The 20,604-nt window shown below is 50.7% G+C and overlaps 1 pseudogene; it reads left to right on the plus strand.

Moving 5' to 3' along the window:
* Window positions 1-5,941: 5,941 nt before the first annotated feature.
* LOC101760772 lies at window positions 5,942-19,722 on the plus strand (annotated as a pseudogene).
* The last annotated feature ends 882 nt before the right edge of the window (window positions 19,723-20,604 follow it).

The following is a 20,604-nucleotide window of genomic DNA, read 5'->3' on the forward strand; positions in this document are numbered from 1 at the left end:
TTTCGAGAGGTTCATGGCAGTCCTAAAAAACTATGTTCGTAATCGTGCTCGTCCAGAAGGAAGCATCGCCAGGGGATATGGAACAGAGGAGGTGATCGAGTTTTGTGTTGATTTTATTGATTCAATTGACTCGATTGGGGATCCAACTTCACGCCACGAGGGGAGGCTCCGAGGAATGGGCACCCTTGGAAGGAAATCAAGTTTGAGCAATGATACTAATTTGTTCGACAAGGCACACTACACTGTTCTACAACAGTCATCCTTTGTGTCTCCGTATATCGAGTAGCACAGGCAGATGGTAGCTTCCAAAAACCCGACCAAATCCGATGCTTGGCTTACCCGTCATCACATGGAAACTTTTCCCTCCTGGTTGCGCCAACAACTTATGGGTAACTCTGAGATTCACCCACAGCTTGCCTGGTTAGCCAGGGGACCTGCTACCACAACAGCCGCAGCAACAACTTGCCGTGGCGGAAGGTTCCGGCGAGGTATATACAACCATTCTTGTATTGTTTCACGCCACTGCTACTAGTACGTACTAATTAACGAATCTTAAACTGTTAGCCCTCCGGATCGACACAAGGGCAGAAGACCCGAGGTCGTACAAAGGTGATGGAAGGGAGGCTTGTCATCACCGAAGTTACAGATGAGGGCAGGCCGGTTGCTCCCGAGAAAGTCGCAAAGAAGTATGTTAGTCAAATCGGGGCAATCGTCCGGGACAACGTGCCTATCAGCATCAGAGAATGGAAGGGCAGAAGCGATAATCCGTACGCCCTTCCAGAGACAGAAAAGAATATGCTGTGGGAAGACATGAAGAGGCATTTCACATTCCCCGAAGATTATAGCGAGAAGGATGTCAAAGCGTGGACACTTAAGAAGATGGCTACTCAATTCCAGACATTCAAGAAGATGCTGGACACCCACTACATCAAGAAGGGCAAAACTCCAGACTTCAACGCGTGGCCCAAGTTGAGGGACCACTGGGATGCATTTGTTGAATACAAGAGGAGTGAAGAAGGTGTGAAAAAGATCACGACCAACGTTGCAAATGCTAGTCAGAAGGGCTACCACCATCATTTGGGGCGAGGTGGGTATGGCTCAGCAATTCCCAAGTGGAGAAAGATGGAACAAGATCTGATCGAACGGGGAATCATACCTGCAACTATTGAATGGCCCGAACGATCAAAGAACTGGTACTACGCTCATGGAGGCTCCCTAAGCCAAGAGGATGGGACGCTGATTTTCAATGACAGAATACGTGAGAAGGCCGAACATCTCATGAAGAACATTGAAGATTCCAAGGCTGGGAGGTTGAGGGTGGACCGAGAAAATGATGAGCTCACATTGGCCCTCGGTAATCCAGAGCACCCAGGACGTTGCCGGGGGTTCGGGGTGGTTCCGTGGAAGTTCGCTTTCCGAGGCGATAGCGCCTCTTACAGAAGCCGGAAGCGAAGAAAGGAACAGATGGAGGAGAACTGGCGGCAGATGCTAGAACAACGAATGATGGATGAAATCAATCGGCGGGTGGCCGACGCAGTTGCGGAGTTGGCGCAATCTGGAGCACTGCCGAATCCTCACACCGCCAGCCCTTCTCAACGCCTCGGGAGCAGTTGTGCTTCTACAGGGGTCCCCGATGCGCAGACGCCCAGGTTACCCGTGGAGGAGCAACGGTTCCCCGTGGATGCCATCACGCAACGGACCTCATGTGAGCTGCATGCACCGGTCGGCAACCTCACTATTAAGGTATACTTATACATAATATTTATGAAATCTTGTCAATTGATCCAGGCCTCGAGATCGGAGTTCAACTTGTTTACTTCTGCTATATGTACAGGTAGCGTACGGGAGTGCGTTACCAACGCTGGCAGGGCAGAGCAGTCATGGCATGGACATTCCAACAGGCTACGCCAGCGTCTGTGTCGAGCAAATAGTAGATGCCCAGTATGAAGGTCTAGAGCTCGACTTCCCGGGAGGCGACGGGGAAAAGACATTGACAGATGCGCTTCATGGGATCATTCTATGGAAGAAACGCTACATCATTATTTCCCGCACGGAGCCATCTCCTCAGACCTCAAGACCGCTCCCCGTAGATCCCGAGCAGCGACCTTCTCCTCATACCTCGAGACCGGCATCTCCTGCTCCAGGACCGTCGCTTCCATCTATATCAAGGTCTCCATCTCCACCACATCCTGGTGCTGGGAGCGACGACGACAATAACAACACCCCTCCCCGATCACCGTCGCCGGCACCAAGAGCGGCCCCCTCGAAGGAACCTGCAGCACCACTCAAGAAGTCACGAGGACCGCCTCCCAAGCAAAGACAGCCTCGAAAGAAGAAAACAAAGGTCGACCCTGAAGTGGCTCGCAAGGAACGCTTTGAGGCAATGTCTCATGCGGAACAGTGGGCAGAAATCCAACGAGAGGCCAGTGAGTGGTTCAAGAAACAAGCCGAATTAAAAAAGGCAAGGGAGATGGAGCCACCGCCAGTAAGTCGGCGGGATTTAAACTTTTTTATCAGGATGGAGGAAGGAGCCAAGAAAAGGATACCACTCTTGTCAAACTATGAACGGGCTCTAGTAAAGGCTGATGAAAAGGATAAAAGAAAAGGAAAAAAATCATCCTCCAGCGGTTCAGTCCCCGACCTCAGCCATTTATCAAAGAAAGATGCTGAACGGGTAAAAGCAATGCCCTTGGATCAACAAGAAAATATATTGAAGTTCATGGAAGAAACAGGTCTGGGACTTGATGAATGCATAGGGCAAGTCGAGACGCCAACTGCACCGCCCCCTGAGCCGAGATGGCCTTATGAGCTAGGCAAGCCTCTAGTGAAGCCGGCAATGGTACGGAAGCTGTCAACAAAGATGTACGAATTCCATCAATGGTACATGACGGCATCCGCCAAATCTAGGGAGATGATCGGCATGAAGGTAAAACCGATAGATTTTCACGGTGAAGGGGAGAAAGTGCTGTGGCTAGACTTCAAGGATATATACGAAGTGTACCATCATGATGCCCTGGACGTCTCTCTGATCAGCGCTTGGATTCTGTAAGTGTCCGTTTATTATCTCTACATGTAAATTTTGGCGTGCGCCGGATGGATATCCGAGAGATATGACCCTTACCAACCGGGACTAATGCTCAGTTTTCTACCAGTGTGAGGGGGTCAGCAAGCCCGCCTGTGGCCGGCGCATGAGCTATGCAGCCATGTTCTGGTTCTGGCGCGGCCGGAGCTTGGTCGTTGCTGTCACCGATCATCTGGCTGCCCTGATGCGTGGGTGCGGCCACGTCCAGGTGGACTTCCGGCCTGTGCAGGGCATCATCCACCTCCTGGATGGATGGATAGTTGGGTGGAGGCAGAGCAGAAGTAATTCTGTTGATGACCTGATGGAGAGGCACATCCGGTTGAGCAGCTGGCAGTGTTACCACATGGTTCTGGTTCATGTTGTCGCTGCAGTCGAACCAGGCTTCATCCCCGAAGGAGCCGATGCTGCAGTCGAACCAGGCTTCATCCCCGAAGGAGCCGATGATGCTCGACGCCTTCCGGAAGATGTCCAGTAGCGGTCGTGGTGCCGCGACAAGGGGACGTCGCTGCAAGTTGAACATCTTCTGTGCCGCTTCCTCCATGGACCCGACCTGAAGGTTGTAGAGTAACTTGACATCCATCGCCTTGCGGTCTTCAGCACCCAGCGAGACCTCGCTGTTCATGCTGCGACGCCTTCCTCCCTGATTGCCGCTGCCCCCTCGGTGACGTCGCGGCGAGCGAGAGCGCTCTCACCGCTGCGTGTTGCGCGCGGACCCCCTAAAGTCCCTGGAGTCACCGTGGCCACGCCTCTCATGGTGCCATTTTTCATTGTCGTCGTCGTCGTCGTCCTCCCATCACCTGTGCCAGTTGTGGTAGTCAGGATGATCGTCGCCGTGTGGTAGTCAGGGTGATCGTCATCGTGTTCACACCGGGCGCCGCTGCAGCGGCCGCTGTCCCTGCGCCCCTCCCGCCATTCAGGGCGTGGTGGAGGAGGATGCTGGAATGGAGGGAAGGCAGGTGCCGGCTCCTGGTCACCGTCCCTCACTCCCAAGTACCAGGGCAGACGACGCTTCTCCAGCTCTCCCACTGGCACGTCCGGGTCGTGCGGGTCGGCGGTGACCCCAGAGTAGTTGTGGATCTCCCACAAGTGCACCAATACTCTGTGCTTTATCCCGCGTTGCCAACGCTCGGGCGGGACTTCGTTTATCTGCACAGAGGAGGAGGATCCATCCATGGAAGGGTTGTGAAGATAAGCCACATCACCTTTGCGATCTTGCTTGGGTCGGCCGTCCACGCCCAGAGCTCGATGCCGCGCGTGTCTGTCGGATGAAGCAGGTTGGTGTCGATGCATTGGAGCGTGCAGTGCCGGCCGATGAGTCGCTTGATGATATCCGGCAGCCAGGCGTGGCTCGGCACCTCGTCGAGGCAGATGTGGACGCGGTAGAAAAGCGCAGCGCCGAGAGCTCCGGTGAGACTCCGCCAAGGCTTGACGCAGACTTTGTTGCCGTGGTACTTGATGGAGCCCTTGGCGTTGACCTCCTTGCAGTGTCGGTGGTACTGGAAACGGAGCAGAAACGCCTCCAGCCGGTGCCTGGTGACGGAGATGTCGTCAGGACGAAGCTGGAACTCAGCGAGGACAGCATCCTCGATGTTCCTCGCGGTGGTGTTGGGTGGAACTTGCATGGCCCATGTGACCAGCGCATTCCCCTCCCAACCACGCAGCTTGTGGTCCATCTCGGAGGAGGTTGGGATGTGGAGAGTGTCCTTGCTCGGCCGCAGGACAGGGTTGCCAACTCTGGTTGTCGCCATCTTGCCGCTGGTGTTTGGTGGACATGGCTCCCATCGGTGCAGTCGGTGCAGCGATGGAGGGACAGGCTGTGGGCGCTGACCCGGTGGCAGGCCCGTTGCTTGTGCCTCGAGCGGAAGCAGCGCAGACACCAGATTGGGTCTCTGCAGGCACTGACTCTATGGTTGCGGCCGAGACACCTGAAGCAGCGCCCTTTTATCTTCAGCAGGAAGGTAGCGCTTGCAGCGGCGGAGGAGCGGTGAAGGCCGGTGGTTGAGGAGCACTTTGAATGCCTGGCGTCCCGGGCATGGTTAGAGGCAGCAGGGTGAAGGTGCTGTGCGTGTCCTCGTCGCTTGCCCCGGCTGATGCAGGTCCACCCTGCCTCTGGCAGAGGCGCGGAATCAGGGCGGAGCTCGCGTCGGGAACGCCGTTGCTCGGGGCTCGAGGGAGCCGGCTGGGAGCCATTACTCCTGTGTGTGGCTGGTCGACGAAGTGTGGCATCAGGCCCAGATCCTGAGCGGATCCTGCTCGGGGGGTGCCATTGCTCAATAGGATGTGCACACCGCTGCTCTGGACGTGCAGAGGCATGGTGGCGTAGGGGGTCTTTACTACCTGGGCTGTTGCCTGGAGGGCGACGAGGTTGGCAAGGGTAGTAATTGATCTGCGGAGGGATGAAGATGGTGGAACTGAGATGGCGCTCGCTTGGTTGTTGGGGGAGAGGCGGCGACTTGAAGGCGGACGCTCCTCTCCATACCACCTCCACGTAGGATGGGAGATCATGCTTCGGCGTGTCAGGGACAACTAGATTGTGCCAGGAGCCAGCGCGGCAGGTGTGCGGTGGTGGCGGCGGAGGGGGAGGGTCTCCCTCCAGGACGATGGTGAGGGTGGGTGGACGGCGGGCGCAGCTGCGCGTCGATGTGGATCTGGATCTGGGCATGGATGGGATGGGGGGCTGTAGATGAAGGAGCGCAGGGGTTGCGGGGTAGAGGAGAGCTTGGGCGGCGGCGCCGGGGCTGGTGACGCCGGCGATGGGGACGGAGCGGCGCGTCGGGGGAGCGGGGCATTCCGACCGTTAGAGGTGATAATAAATGTACGCAGGTTCTGCGTCGCTAGAGATTGAAACAAGTAGTAACCGAGTAAGACATGGAACACGCTTACTCCCGGTTGCTGGTTGTATTTTCGGTTCTTTCAGTGTGCCTCGGTAACCAGGGTGTGAGATGTCAGCTCACCTCTGATTTCTACGACGAAACATGTCCTCATTTGTACACTATCGTGCAGCAGCATGTGTTCACTGCCATGAGAGCTGAGATGAGGATGGGCGCCTCCCTCCTCATGCTCCATTTCCATGACTGCTTTGTCAATGTAACTGTCTTGACTGACTTCTAATCTCTTAAGCCTGAGTCTGATAATGTTCTGTAGATCGATGCAGCTCTATGTTGCTGAGTTGCCGAAATGGTGTGAAATTTTATATATGAAGGGATGTGATGGCTCAATCCTTTCGGACGGCAGCGATGGCGAGAAGTTTGCACAACCCAACCTGAACTCAGTTAGAGGGTACGAGGTCATTGACGCCATAAAGGCTGATCTCGAGAGCCTCTGCCGTGAGGTGGTGTCTTGCGCTGACATCGTAGCAAGGCTATGGAGTGCTCTTTGTACGCTCCTAGTAGCTCTTCTAGTCAAGTTTGTTGGAACACTAAGGAGTGTTTGGATACGAGGTGCTAAACTTTAGGAGTGTCACATCGGATGTTCGGATGCTAATTAGAAGGACTAAACATGAGCTAATTATAAAACTAATTGCAGAACCCCTATACTAATTCGCGAGACGAATCTATTGAGCCTAATAAATTCATGATTAGCACATGTTTACTGTAGCAGCACATTGTCAAATCATGGACTAATTAGGCTTAATAGATTCGTCTCACAAATTAGACTCCATTTGTGCAATGGATTTTGTAAATAGTTTATGTTTAATACTCTTAATTAGTATTCAAATATCGATGCTTTAGGAGGTGTATCCAAACAAGTTTTGCTAGACAGAGTACTAACTAACGGTGAAAGACGGCTGCGACGTAGTGACGTGTACTGATTTTTGTTGTTCAGAGTGGAGGGCCATATTGGGATGTTCTTCTGGGAAGAAAAGACGGTCGGTGGCCAATCAGTCTGGAGCTGGCAACGGCTTGCCTGCGCCATTTGAACCGATAGACTCCATTATTCAGAAGTTCAACGCCGTCGGCCTGAACACGACCGATGTCATGGTCTTATCGGGTTGTTGGGGACCGCCCCACAACGCGCCCTGAACAAAGCTGACGCGGACCTCTCCCCGACACCGACGCTGACCTCGTCATTATATTTTTTTACGAAGCTAACAATTAATCGAAGTTAACTAGTACGAAGATGCCCGTTCTGTGATTTTGCAGGCAAAGATCCCCGTAGTTAAAGCCCCCATGGAACTCCCGGCAACTTGACTTCAGGACGGTCCTGTGACCATAGCCCGAGGTTAGCTGATTTCGACCAATGAAGGCGGAAAGCATACGGAAGCATACTTAGTCCCGACGAAGCTAACGAGTAGGGAAGGAAGGGATCAAGATAGCCCTGGGACCACATTACTGTGGGTCAATTTTGTAATAAGGATCTTGGAAAGGGTTAGAAATGTAATCCCACTTTGAAAGCGACATCTTGAATAGGGGTCAAGTTACTGTCTTGTACGGGATATGCCCGGGATGTAGTTGTTGGGTATGGGCATAACGGGTATGCGGAAATGTAACTTTATGGCCCTATAAAGGGAGGTGAACCGTCCCCCCTAAGATGGGTACTATTCATTGATAGGATAGCTTCTGTTACGTTTGCTCGAGTCATTATTGTCTTCGTACATTGCTTCACCTTGCCTACTATTTGATCGAGACCCAACATTTGGCGCCCACCGTGGTCTAACTCGACAAACAACCTACGATGCCACCACAACGGAAAAAGAGACTTACAGTACAGAGAGAAGTCAGCACAGTGGAGGCCAGTCAGCCTATAGCTCCCGAGGCCACAGATCAGGTTCTTTCGGATAAGGAGGAACGCCTTGCAAGAGTCAAGCAAACCTTAAGGGCAAAAGCAATGAGTAAGAGACCCGTACCCGAGGTCAACCAACAAAGCCAACAACCCACAGCAAACAAAGCTGCCAACCGCACTAACGGTCAACAGAGCCACCAGCCCGCAGCGCCCGAAGCTACTGGCCCCTCTGACCTGGACAATGAGCTAGACTCAGTCCTCCGGGAGATAGAAGAGGTAAAAAGAAAAAAGGAGCAGTTAGCACAACAGGTGCAACAACAGAGGGAAGCCTCGAGCAGACTATCAAAATTGAACGAAGCTAGGCGACAGCTGAAAGCATTACAAAAAGAAATTGCGGAGCTTGAAAGCCCACATGAGAATGCAAACCAAACCGCAGCTTATTTTCACCAAAGTCCCACCGTTGATCAGGCACAATTCCAACCCAGCCTCAACTTCGGCCAAGGCACCCAACATCACTCGCCAGGGGTGTCTCTCGTGGTCGACACCACATCACCGCTCTCAACCGGGCTCCAACCGCACCATGGCCAACAACATACAAGCCAACCACCCTGCCCAAATTCAACGGATGGACAGATCCACGACAATTCTTAATGAGTTACGAAGCTGCCATAGCTTCGACCGGGGGAGATGATGTCGTCCTCGCCAAGTCCTTCATAATTGCTTGCAAAGGCACGGCTCTGAACTAGTACTCACTACTCCCTCCACACATGGTGATTAGCTAGCACGACCTCAAGGCGAAGGTCACACAAAACTTTCAGGGCTTCCATTACCCACAAACGGCCCAAGCAGATCTTTTCCAATGCAAACAAAAAGACAAGGAGCCACTCGTAGAATATGTAAGAATATATGTCTACCTTCGTTCTCAAGCACCGCACATTGAGGAATCCGTAGCAATATCCGCGTGCATCGCGGGCCTCACCCCTGGCCCAACAGCGTCGAAGCTATCAAGGAAAGAGCCCAAAACGATGAGTGTTCTCTTCAGCAAACTCGATGAATACATCAGGTCTGACGAGGACCACCGCAGAAGAGTGGCGGAACGTAACAAGGAAAGGCAAACAAACCAGAACCGAAGCTGGCAACCTTCGCCTTACAACAAGCCTCAAAACCAAAACCAAAACCAAAACCAAACCACGTCATGAACATTGAGGGAAACCAAAACCAAAGCCAGAGCTGAAACCAAAACCAAAGCCAGATCTAAAACCAAAACAACAATACCCAAAGAGGGGACCACTCTGGTAGAGGACGAGGTCAAGGAAGACAGCAAAAATCATTCTACTGCGTCAACCATGGCCATCAGAACCATCATAATACAGAGTGGTGCCCCAAAAAGAAAGAAGAAGAGAGGAAAGCTACAGAAGAAGCCGCGAAAGCAGTCGCACAAGCACCCAAAACAATCCACCACACAGCTTTTTACTCACACCCAAGCTTTTACTCCAACCAGACCAGCTTCGCCAACTTCCAGCAACCAATGACCTGGCCTCTTCCGCCCCACATACAACCATACCACCAAACAATCCCACAACATGCTAACCCAAATCCGCCTCAAAAGCCTCAAGAAACACTACCTCCTCCCCCAAGCATGCCAGCCATAATGCCCAAACCAGAGCCCAGCATGCAAAACAACAACCAAAACTCCTTACCTACCTTCAGTATGATAATGCCAATCACCGGACGCTCCTCTTTAGAGTTCGAGAACAAGAGGTAGAGGCAAAACTATTTCAGAGAAGTCAATGTAATCATACCCGACGGACCCCCAACGAAGCCAGAATGGGCACACATGCCCATAAGCTTCACGGGGGAAGACTTCAAGCTCAAGACAACTTCGCACAATGATGCGATGGTCATCAAAGCGCTGATAGCAGGTTGGACAGTTGGAAAAGTCCTAGTTGACACGGGCAGCTCCGCGGAGATCCTCTTTGCAAACGCATTCAGAGAAATGAACATTGACATGAACACACTCGACCCAGCCGACATCCCACTTCTCGGCTTCGGTGGAAAGCCGGTGAAGGCCTTGGGAAAAATTGCTCTCCCGGTCTCATTCGGGGACCGCGACAATGCAAGAATAGAGCACATCACCTTCGACGTGGTGGAGATGCACTATCCCTATAATGCAATACTTAGCCGCGACTTCATCACCAAAGTGGATGCAACAATTAGGCAACTATACCTATGCATGAAAATACCCGCGCTCAAGGGGGTCATAACAGAGTACGGTGATCAGCAAATGGCAAGGAATATAGAAAGAGGGGTAGCTCCGGGCAAAAAAAATGTCCACCACCTAGCCTCATCAAACGAAGGGCAAAAAAAATGTCCACCACCTAGCCTCATCAAACGAAGCCGAAAGCTCAGCAAAGCAAAAGACCCACAACGAGCCCAAGTGGGACAAAGAAAAAATAAAGATCAGTGCTGACGGCGAAACAAAGCGGGTACTCCTAGACGGGTACATCGCAGACAGGTTCGTAACAATTGGAGCCAACCTCGACCCTGAAGAAGAACACAACCTCATCAAGTGCCTCAACAAGAACAAAGACATCTTCGCTTGGTCCGCAGGTGATCTCAAAGGAGTGGATAGGGAAATCATCGAGCACAGCCTCGACATCAGGCAAGGAGCTAGGCCAAAGAAGCAAAAGCTAAGAAAAATATTCGACGAAAAGGTCCAAGCCGTAAAGGCCGAAGTTGACAGGCTCCTCGAAGCTAACGTAATCAGGACAATCCAGTACCCTGACTGGTTAGCTAACACAGTACCAGTAAAAAGAAAAATGACAAATGGAGAATGTGTATAGACTTCACAGACCTCAACAAGGCCTGCCCAAAAGATGATTACCCTCTCGAGAGGATTGACAAGGTAGTGGATGACGCTGCAAACAGTGAAATGCTCTCGCTACTTGACCTCTTCTCGAGGTACCACCAGATCAGAATCAAGAAGGAGGACGAAGGCAAAACAAGCTTCGTGACACCTTTTGGAATGTTCTGCTTCGTGCGTATGCCAGAGGGGCTAAAGAATGCAGGCCAAACATTCTCAAGGATGACGGCAACAGTCCTGGACAACTAGCTTTGGCGTAATATCCTGGCTTATGTGGATGATATCGTCGTCAAAAGCACCAAACGAAGCAACCACATTCTGGATCTCACAGAAACATTCGCTAACCTGAGGTCAGCCAACCTAAAGCTAAACCCAGAAAATTGTGTATTCGGGGTCCAAAGAGGAAAGATCCTAGGCTGCCTGGTAACGACAAAAGGCATCAAGGCCAACCAAGATAAAATCAAGGCGCTAGCTAATATGTCAGAGCCAACTTCGCTCAAACAAGTCCAACGGCTCACGGGTAGGGTTGCTGCGCTAAACCATTTCATTCCAAGAGCGGCAGAGCGAAGCCTCCCCTTCTTCAAAGCACTCCGAAGCTCCAAAATACTTGAATGGGGACATGAGCAAAGCAAAGCATTCCAAGACCTCAAAGAGTACCTGCAATCTATGACAAAGCTATGCCCGCCAGAGCCCAAATCACCACTGCTATTGTACGTCCCAGCCTCAGCAACAGTTGTAAGCGCTGCGTTGATTCAAGAAAAAGAAATCGAAGGCAAAACTAGGCAAATACCAGTTTACTTCGCATCCGAAGCCCTGAGCGGCTCAAAGCTACACTACTTTGAACTTGAGAAAATCACATACGCAGTTGTTATGGCAGCGCGAAAACTGTGACACTACTTCGAGATGCACAGAATAGTCATTGTAACCAGCCAACCTCTTCATGATCTTTCCTCAAACAGGGAAGCTTCTAGCCGTATCGCCGAATGGGCATCTGAACTCTCAGAGTTCGTTGTCGACTTTGAAAGGCGCACAGCTATAGAATCCCAAGTACTGGCTGATTTCGTGGTCGATTGGACCTCGCCAAAGCAGGAGCCAAAACAGCTTGAAAGACCATGGGTCATCCACTACAATGGGGCTTGGTGCTGCAAAGGGACAGGCGTCGCAGCAGTGGTCACATCACCAACAGGTGTCAAAATCAAGTATGCAGCGAGGCTAGATTTCCCACCAACCGCGAAGTCAACCAACAACACCATAGAGTATGAGGGATTGCTGCTGGCCTTAAGGAAAATGAAAGCCATAGGGCAACAAACATTCATCATCAGAACGCACTCGAAGGTAATCCGTGATCACATCGAGAAAGATAGCGAGGCCAAAGAGCTAGAGCTCGTTAAATACCTTGAGGCAGTCCGAGCCATGGAGAAGCAATTTCTGGGGTTTGATGTCAAAAATATACCAAGAGCACTAAATGACAACGCGGACAAGCTTGCAAAAGAAGCAGCAGAAGGCGAGCCAGTCCCACCCGACACATTCTACAAAGTCATAACCTCACCTTCGATCAAAGAAGAAGCTCCAGCCCCCGTCAACGCCATCCAGCGTTACGACTGGCGCGCGAGCATAATGGCTTTCCTTAGAGGTCACTTCGAACCTCAGAACGAGGCCGAACGTACGCGCCTAAAGCAAAGGGCAAGGGGCTACGCAATTATCGAGGGGCAGCTCTACAAAACAGGCATTTCAACACCGTGGCTTCGCTGTGTCGATTATGAAACAGGCAGTGAACTGCTCAAAGAAATACACAGTGGTTTTTGCGAAACCCACATTGGCTCAAGGGCTCTAGCAGGGAAAGCAATCCGATAGGGATTCTACTGGCCATCAGTCCACACGGACGCACACTTGCTCGTACGAAGCTGTGAGGCCTGCCAGAAGACAGCAAGGTAGACGCATGCACCCTCGCTCCCTATCCAGCTCATCCCACCTTCGTGGCCTCTCTAGAGATGGGGCATGGACCTAGTTGGTCCGCTGCCAATAGCACAAGGAAATTGCAGATTCGCAGTAGTTGCAATAGACTACTTCACCAAATGGGCCGAAGCCAAACCACTGGCCGTCATCACATCGGCTTCGTACAAAAGTTCTTCTGGCAAAACATTGTCTGCCGGTTTGGAGTTCCAAGGGAACTAACCGTTGACAATGGCAAACAGTTTGACTGCGTCTCATTCACAGATTTCTGCGCCAGCATCGGCACGAAGATCAAATTCTTATCCGTATACCACCCACAATCAAACGGAGCTATGGAAAGGGCGAACAATACCATATTCACTGCAGTCAAAAAATGTTTGTTTGATCAAAAAAAAGGGCAAATGGGTCGACGAGCTCCCAAGAGTCATATGGTCCCATAACACAATAGAATCCAGGGCAACAGGCTTTACCCCGTTCAAGCTCTTATTCGGAGCCGAAGCTGTAACACCTGAAGAAATAAAAAACAAAAGCCTAAGAGTCCTTAAGCCCGGGGATGTGGACGAAATTGCCAGAATAGAGAAAGACATGATTGAGCATGACATCAACGAGGCCATCGAGAACCTGGACAAGTATTAGGAAGAAACCCAAAGATGGAGGGACCAACACATTCGAGAAAGACAGATCAATGTCAGTGACCTCGTCATCAAAAGGAAAAAGAATTGGGAAAACCTAGGCAAGCTACAAGAGACATGGGAAGGCCCCTACATTGTCACAAAAAGTGGCAGACCTGGCTCTCTCCACCTCGCAGACCAGCAAGGAAACACTCTCCCACACACCTGGAACATTGATAGCCTACAAAAATACTACCCATGATTGTACATGCTACCTTCGGCTTGCGGAACTATAAGCAACGCCGAAGGTAACAGAATAGTTTTTCTTTCTTTTATTTTCTTTACTTCCAAATTTACCTCATTTGTAAAGTCATAGAGTCCGGACTGCACTCTTTTCCTTGCTAGGGGCTCCATAATGGAGGTAAGGTTTTTAACGAGGCAGATCCATGTACACCTTTTTTCACAAAGAAAGAAAGGAAACTTCCCCTAAAAATACAAGTTGAATGACCTCGCGCATGTATGCGGTCGAGTATGCAAAAGGCAACACCAAGTTGCGCAACCTCGCGCCAGAGCACGCAGGAATCCTAATGTGTAAATACAACGCCATTACAGATCAAAGACACTGAAACCTCCAGCTGCGAATCTGTGTTATCTGACCTCTCTTTTGCGACATTGCAAAGGGGGGGGTGACATTTTTCAAACGAACGTGAAAATTTTCTGTGACTTCGCAAGGGAAGGATCTGCAAGTCTGTGATCCTGACCTCTTGATTGCAACATCGCAAAGGGGGGGGGTGACGTTTTTCGAAAAAACATGAAATTTTTTTGCAACTTTGCAAGAGAAGAGTTTACAAGGTTCGTGTCACCTAACCTCGAAAAGGCCCGAGTAACATTTTCGATCTCGCTCGGCAAAAGGCAACCAACTCAAAAGAACAACCTCGCACAAGGTCAACCCATGCAAAATATAGCAACGAATACGGCTATGGTTGAAGCAACTTCGGGTCGCTATATCAACCGGCTCTCGCATTTTCTAAGTCAGCAGGTTGCCTAACGCAGCAACCCGACTTTGACTTATCTAACCTCGCAACGAGTTCACTACACCAGAAACCAGCACATTTAGACGGATACAACACAACAGTAACAAAAGTCGAATACATGACAAAACTGGCACATAGGTACTTTAGAGGGCATAGTTTCAGAAACAAATAAAGTATCTGACTTCGTCAACTTTGTACACCAAAACCAACAAGTCAAAACCCCCCCTTAGCACGCATCAGCTTACTCCACAGTATCCTTCTCGTCGTTGCCAACACCAGACTGCAAGCGCAGCTGCGCTAACCGCTCACACGCGAGCCTCTTCACATAGTCCTGCCCGGAGGTTGACCACATACGCACAAACAAATTCTTCTTCGCATTCTCCACATCATTAGACTTGATAGTGCAGCCAATCTCCGAGGCAGCTGGCACAACGTAGTTATCTTCGGAAATATTCTTAACATGCTCGCATCCTTGTTGCTCCAGCAAGTAAAGGGTGCTTTCTAGATAGAACACTGCGGAGTAGTCGTTCAAGCCCTCAAGGACCTCGAGAAGACTCTTAACCTCGTCCAAAAGCCACTCGAACATACGCTCGCATCCCTCATCCAATGGGCAATCATCAGGTTCAGCGCCAAACACACCAAGGGAGACTTTGTAAGCTTCATGAACTTTTTCGAACCTCTCCCTTAGTGTAGTCTCTATTCGGCTCAACAGCTTTGCCTTCGTTTCTAACTCAGGCTCCATCTGGCTAACCTTAGATTTCAAACCCGCGATAACCTCGCTGTCACGCTGGGCACCCTCATGTAAGCCTTCAATAATTCGGTCCTTCTCCTTCATCTGGCCCTCCAGCTCCGCTATATCCGCCACCAGACGATCAATCTCATCGCCCCTGGCCTCGTAGTTCTCGCTGAGTCTGCGAGAGTCCTCTTTCAACTCCGCATTCTCAACCTTAACCTTCTTCATCTCCAAGGACATAGCAGCAATAGTCGCCTCAAGTGAAGCTACCTTCTTCGAAAGTTCTGAGGCTGCTTTCTCACTCTTAGCAAGCTGATCCCTCATAATCATTGAAGAATAAGACACCTACAAGTTTAAACAAAGAACAATAAGCCAAGTCACCAAAGACATAACAAGGTAATGGACAACACTCACCACACACATCACCAAATTATCCAGTAATCATACCTTCTTTACTGGCCTCCAAGTTAAAGAGCTCTTCCGAGCTCATTGACTTGACAGCTTGCTGAAAATTTGTGCGTCAAAGAATACAACTGTAAGCGTAATACAACAACAACAAAAGCTACGAACAGCAAAACCACCTACAAGCAGCTCTCACCCTCATATTTTCACGCCTCAACGGCGACCGGAACAACTTCCCTAGACTCACCCTTAGATGTCACCACCGTCTTTCTACCACTTAAACCACAACCCCTCCTTTGCCTTCGACCTCCCCCAAAGTCGCCACACCTGCCTTCTCCCCCCGTTTTGAACCGCCAATATCTGTATAGCGCCCGCAATCTTCACCCTCATCCCCCCAGACCAAAGACAGGTTGTGTGGATTATAAACCCTACCTTCGGCGCATGTCGCTAGAACCTCCGTGCGCCCGCTCAAGCCTAGACCTTCGTTCAGTCCCTGAAGACCTGCCGCCAAACTCTCACCTACATCATAACATTTAACTTTCAGCCTCACATGATCCTCACAACTAACCTCGCCAACGTCCCCCATAGTTGCTTCCAAGTCCTTCAAAAATCCCACCGAGGCCTTCCCACAATCAAAGAACCGCAGCTTCGGTAGAAACACCTCTACATGCTTACCAGATCTTACAGCTTCGGCGCACGCACCCTTTGGATCAGACGAGAACGCATCCACAAGCTTTGCCTTTTTGGCGGCAACCCTCCTCTCATGTTTCCCAGCTTCAATCAAGAGAGGCCGCGCGCCCTTAGCCTTCGAGCTTGTAGAGGGTGCCGTGATCTTGATACCAGCTGTTGAAGGCGCGTCAAGCTTGCCACCTGAAATAGTAACACGAGCAAAACGAGGTTTATTAGCCCCTTTCTTGGTCCGCGTGGCAGGCTCGGCGGATGAAGGAGCAAAAGCAGGGACCTCCTTTGGAGGGCGCACGGAGACAGGAACGACGTGTGCCGGTTTGCTCAAGTCGACAGACGAAGCTGTCGACCCCGATGGCAACACGGCAGACGAAGACCCTACAGTAACTTCTTTCCTCTTTTGCGCCTCCAAGTTCAGGGTTTTTTGCTTCACTTTGGCGGCCACTTGCGACTGAACAGTGAGCTTCGCCGCGGGCGCGAAATCAAATTTCACCTTCTTCCTCTGCTCAAGACCAGCACCCCAATGGCGCCTTTTGTCCACAACTTCAGGACGAGGTGGAACCACAATATCAAGAAAATCAAAAATCCAATTGACACGACGCCCGTGTCTCACAACGGATTCAATAGAACGCCTTTCCGGCTGGGTCACGGGACCCAAAATCTCGTAAACCATGTCCTCCACTGTCTGGACAAACGAGTCCGAGTTGGCATCCCTCTCAACACCAGTTTCAAAGCAGGGGTACTGCACAGGCTTCTCGCTCCAAGACACCTTCTTCTCAACGAGCTTAAATGGCTTCGCAAATTCAGCGGACAGAGGCCACACTCTAGCAGCAACATACTCCTCTACGAGGTCACGTCCAGATACGAAGGGCCCAGCAATCCTGTAAGCAGCCTCGCACTTCGTCACAGCTGCCGTATGAATAAATGACGGAGTTGTGAGCACGTCCATCGACCCAAATGGCGCATAAAATGGGAATCCAGTCCCAACCCCAGCCATCTCAATTTTAACATAAAACCAATGCGTCAGCCATGCATCATCCCACTTGTTCCTCTGCGCGAAGGTAAGCTCTACCCTCGCCAGATTCCTTTTATCGTTCTTCCTGCGTGGCATGAAGGTACAGCATCCGAAATGATTCTCACAAACACCTTTCCCATCCTCGGAGTAAGTCCTCTTCTTCTGGATATGAAGTTCGTGCAACCTCGCAAAACCCTCTACATCAATACTACCACCGAACGTGCGTTGCACCCAGTAAAACTTAAACAAATTCACGATGGCATTGGGGGTCAGCTAGTGCAACCTAACATGATAGTGATCCAAAATAATTGGCAGCTGCCTATCGTAGGGAAATCGAAGCCCCACAGTAAACAGGTCCCTGAAAACAACAGCTTCACCAAACTTGAGCGCGGGTACCGCCTCATTCTCAGGCGCTCTGCCCAGCCCCTTAGGAAAGAAGTTGTTCTCCTCGAAAGACACAATGTCTCGCGAAGTCACTTGGGAGCGCCCGAAGTAAAGAGTAGGAATGCATTGAGCTTTCCCCCCCAGCGGCCGTCTCTGACCTCGATTCAACCTCGACATCCTCCTCCTCCTCCTCCTCAGCTTCGCCAGCCTCTTTCCCCCTTCCTCCTCCTCCTCTGCCTCCTCATCCGAAGATACAGCATGAACTTCGGTCTCTGCTATATCTTTAGCGGCATGGCCCTGTTCACCTTTACCTTCGTTCCTATCAGAAGACCAATCAGGCGAACTGCTGCTGGAAGAGCCTTCCTCTGCAGAAACTAAACCATCCTTCGTATAAATCTGTTTCTTTGACCTCTTCCCTCCAGCCTCTCCGCTACTCGCAGACACCGACTGCAAAGCAGGACTACCCCCACCACCAGAGGCAGCCTGAAGGGCCAACTCTACCGAAGACATTATCTGCGCACTCTACCTGATGCGGGCTGCCTGTTGCACCAAAAACAGAACAACATAACATTGAGAACGAAGCCAGAACGTTAAAAAGAAATCAAGAAAAACAACCACAACCAAGCAAACAGAAACTACCCTCACCATGAAAAGCGAAGATGCCGCCCCGCCAAGAAAAGGCAACGAAGGCACACAACGAAGATGCGTAGCGAAGGCGCAAGCAACAAAAAGCTATGGCTCGAAAACGACAGCGTAAAATATGACCTGCCCCCCGGCAAACCTTATATAGGCACGGTAAAAAATGCCAAAAGACGCCTTTACGGTGCCTCGAATCACCAACCGCTGCATGGCAAATGACGTTCGTACCCTCGTCTAACAGTAAATCGCCTCGGCCCGCGCCGCCGTTCAGGGTGACGTTTTGAGGGCGTTTTTGGACTTTTCGCGGGATCGGTCGACGGCGTCTCTGACCTCGCCCACGAAGGGGCTACTGTTGGGGACCGCCCCACAACGTGCCCTGAACGAAGCTAGCGCGGACCTCTCCCCAACACCGACGCTGACCTCGTCATTATACTCTTTTACGAAGCTAACAATTAATCAAAGTTAACTAGTACGAAGATGCCCATTCTGTGATTTTGCAGGCAAAGATTCCCGAAGTTAAAGCCCCCACGGAACTCCCGGCAACTTGACTTCGGGGAGGTCCTGTGACCAAAGTCCGAGGTTAGCTGATTTTGACCAATGAAGGCGGAAAGCATACGTAAGCATACTTAGTCCCGACGAAGCTAACGAGTAGGGAAGGAAGGGATCAAGACAGCCCTGGGACCACATTACTGTGGGTCAATTTTGTAATAAGGATCTTGGAAAGGGTTAGAAATGTAATCCCACTTTGAAAGCGACATCTTGAATAGGGGTCAAGTTACTGTCTTGTACGGGATATGCCCGGGATGTAGTTGTTAGGTATGGGTATAATGGGTATGCGGAAATGTAACTTTATGGCCCTATAAAGGGAGGTGAACCGTCCCCCTAAGACGGGTGCTATTCATTGATAGGATAGCTTCTGTTACATTTGCTCAAATCATTATTGTCTTCGTACATTGCTTCACCTTGCCTAGTGTTTGATCGAGACCCAACACGGGTAAATCTCATGAATCAGCTACAGCTACTTCTACTTCTACGTTCTGCTACAAGTTTCAGAGCTAGTCCTTACACGTTCGTAGCTCACTCAGAAGCAGTTATTAAGATTATCAATTATACATCAAGTTTCACGTGATCTGTTCTGTTAAGATTTTAAGGAACCCACATGCTCTCAACCTGAAATTGGACAGGAGCCCACACGATCGGCCGATCCCGGTGCGTGCTGTTCAGCAATCGCCTGTCAAACTTCTCGGCGACGAATTCAGTCGATCCGATGCTGGATGCCAGCCTCGCCGACAGCCTTCAGAGCCTCTGTGCAGGCGGCGACGGCAACCAGACCACCGCTCTCTACGTCAGCTCCGCCGACGTGTTCGACAACTACTACTACCAGAACCTCCTAGCCAATAAGGGCCTGTTGTCCTCCGACCAGGGCCTCTTTTCAAGCCCGGAAGGCACTGCCAACACAAAGGATCTCGTGCGGACCTACAGCCACGACGAGGTTCAATTCTTCTGCAATTTCGGCTGGTCCATGATCAAGATGGGGAACATCCCTCTCACGGGCTCGGAAGGGGAAATCCGCAAGAACTGCAGGGTTGTCAACTCATGAGGAGTGAGTGATGCATGCGTCTGTGGGATCTATTTCTTGCACTTGTTTGTGAGAAGGCACCAAAGTGTAGGATTATGCGTGTAACATTAAGCGGTTGCATGGTTTTATGAAAGATGGAAGAATAATAACACTTACAGATTAGCCCGACATGTCAAACTCAGTTGCTTTATCGAAGGAAAAAATGAAAAATTCAAGAGCTTTTTTAGTACAAAGACATCTGACGGTCAAGATTATTTATTATTGGTGGAAAAAACGCGCCTTTAGTCCCGGTTGGATAAAGTCATAGATCCCGAAAATCCAACCGGGACTAAATTTTTGAGACAAAAGGGTTCACTAGTAGAGAATTGGGCTTTAGTCCCGGTTGGTAGGGTGCAAATATCCCGAAAATCCATCCGGGATAAACCAACCGGGACAAAAGGAGGGGTCTTTTATCCCGGGTCACTCAACCGGGACAAAAGACCCCTTTTATCCCGGTGGGTCACCCACGGCCGGCGCTGCAAAAAAAAAATTCCCGAGCTCCCAGGAGACCCCCCACACGCGCAAGTCACAAGTCACGCGATTTTTCACGCGAAATATGCGCGTGCGCGGTTCGTGGGATTCGAACCCACAACCTCCAGCCTCGCGCGTAGCTTCCTTGCCATCCCACCTACACACCACATCTAACTATGTAGGGGATGCTATCCTTTTGTATTAACTCATGGGGGACCCTTTTATCCCGGTTGGAAACACCAACCGGGATAAAAGACCCCCTTTTATCCCGGTTAGTGTTTCCAACCGGGATAAAAGGGTTCGAGGATTTAATCCCCCTTCCAGTCACGTTCCAGTCACCTCGTTGGGAGCCTTTTTATCAGGGGATTGAAACCTATAGACTTTTGTGCGATA

The sequence above is a fragment of the Setaria italica genome, chromosome VII (assembly GCF_000263155.2).
Source record: "Setaria italica strain Yugu1 chromosome VII, Setaria_italica_v2.0, whole genome shotgun sequence".
Classification (NCBI taxonomy): domain Eukaryota; kingdom Viridiplantae; phylum Streptophyta; class Magnoliopsida; order Poales; family Poaceae; genus Setaria; species Setaria italica.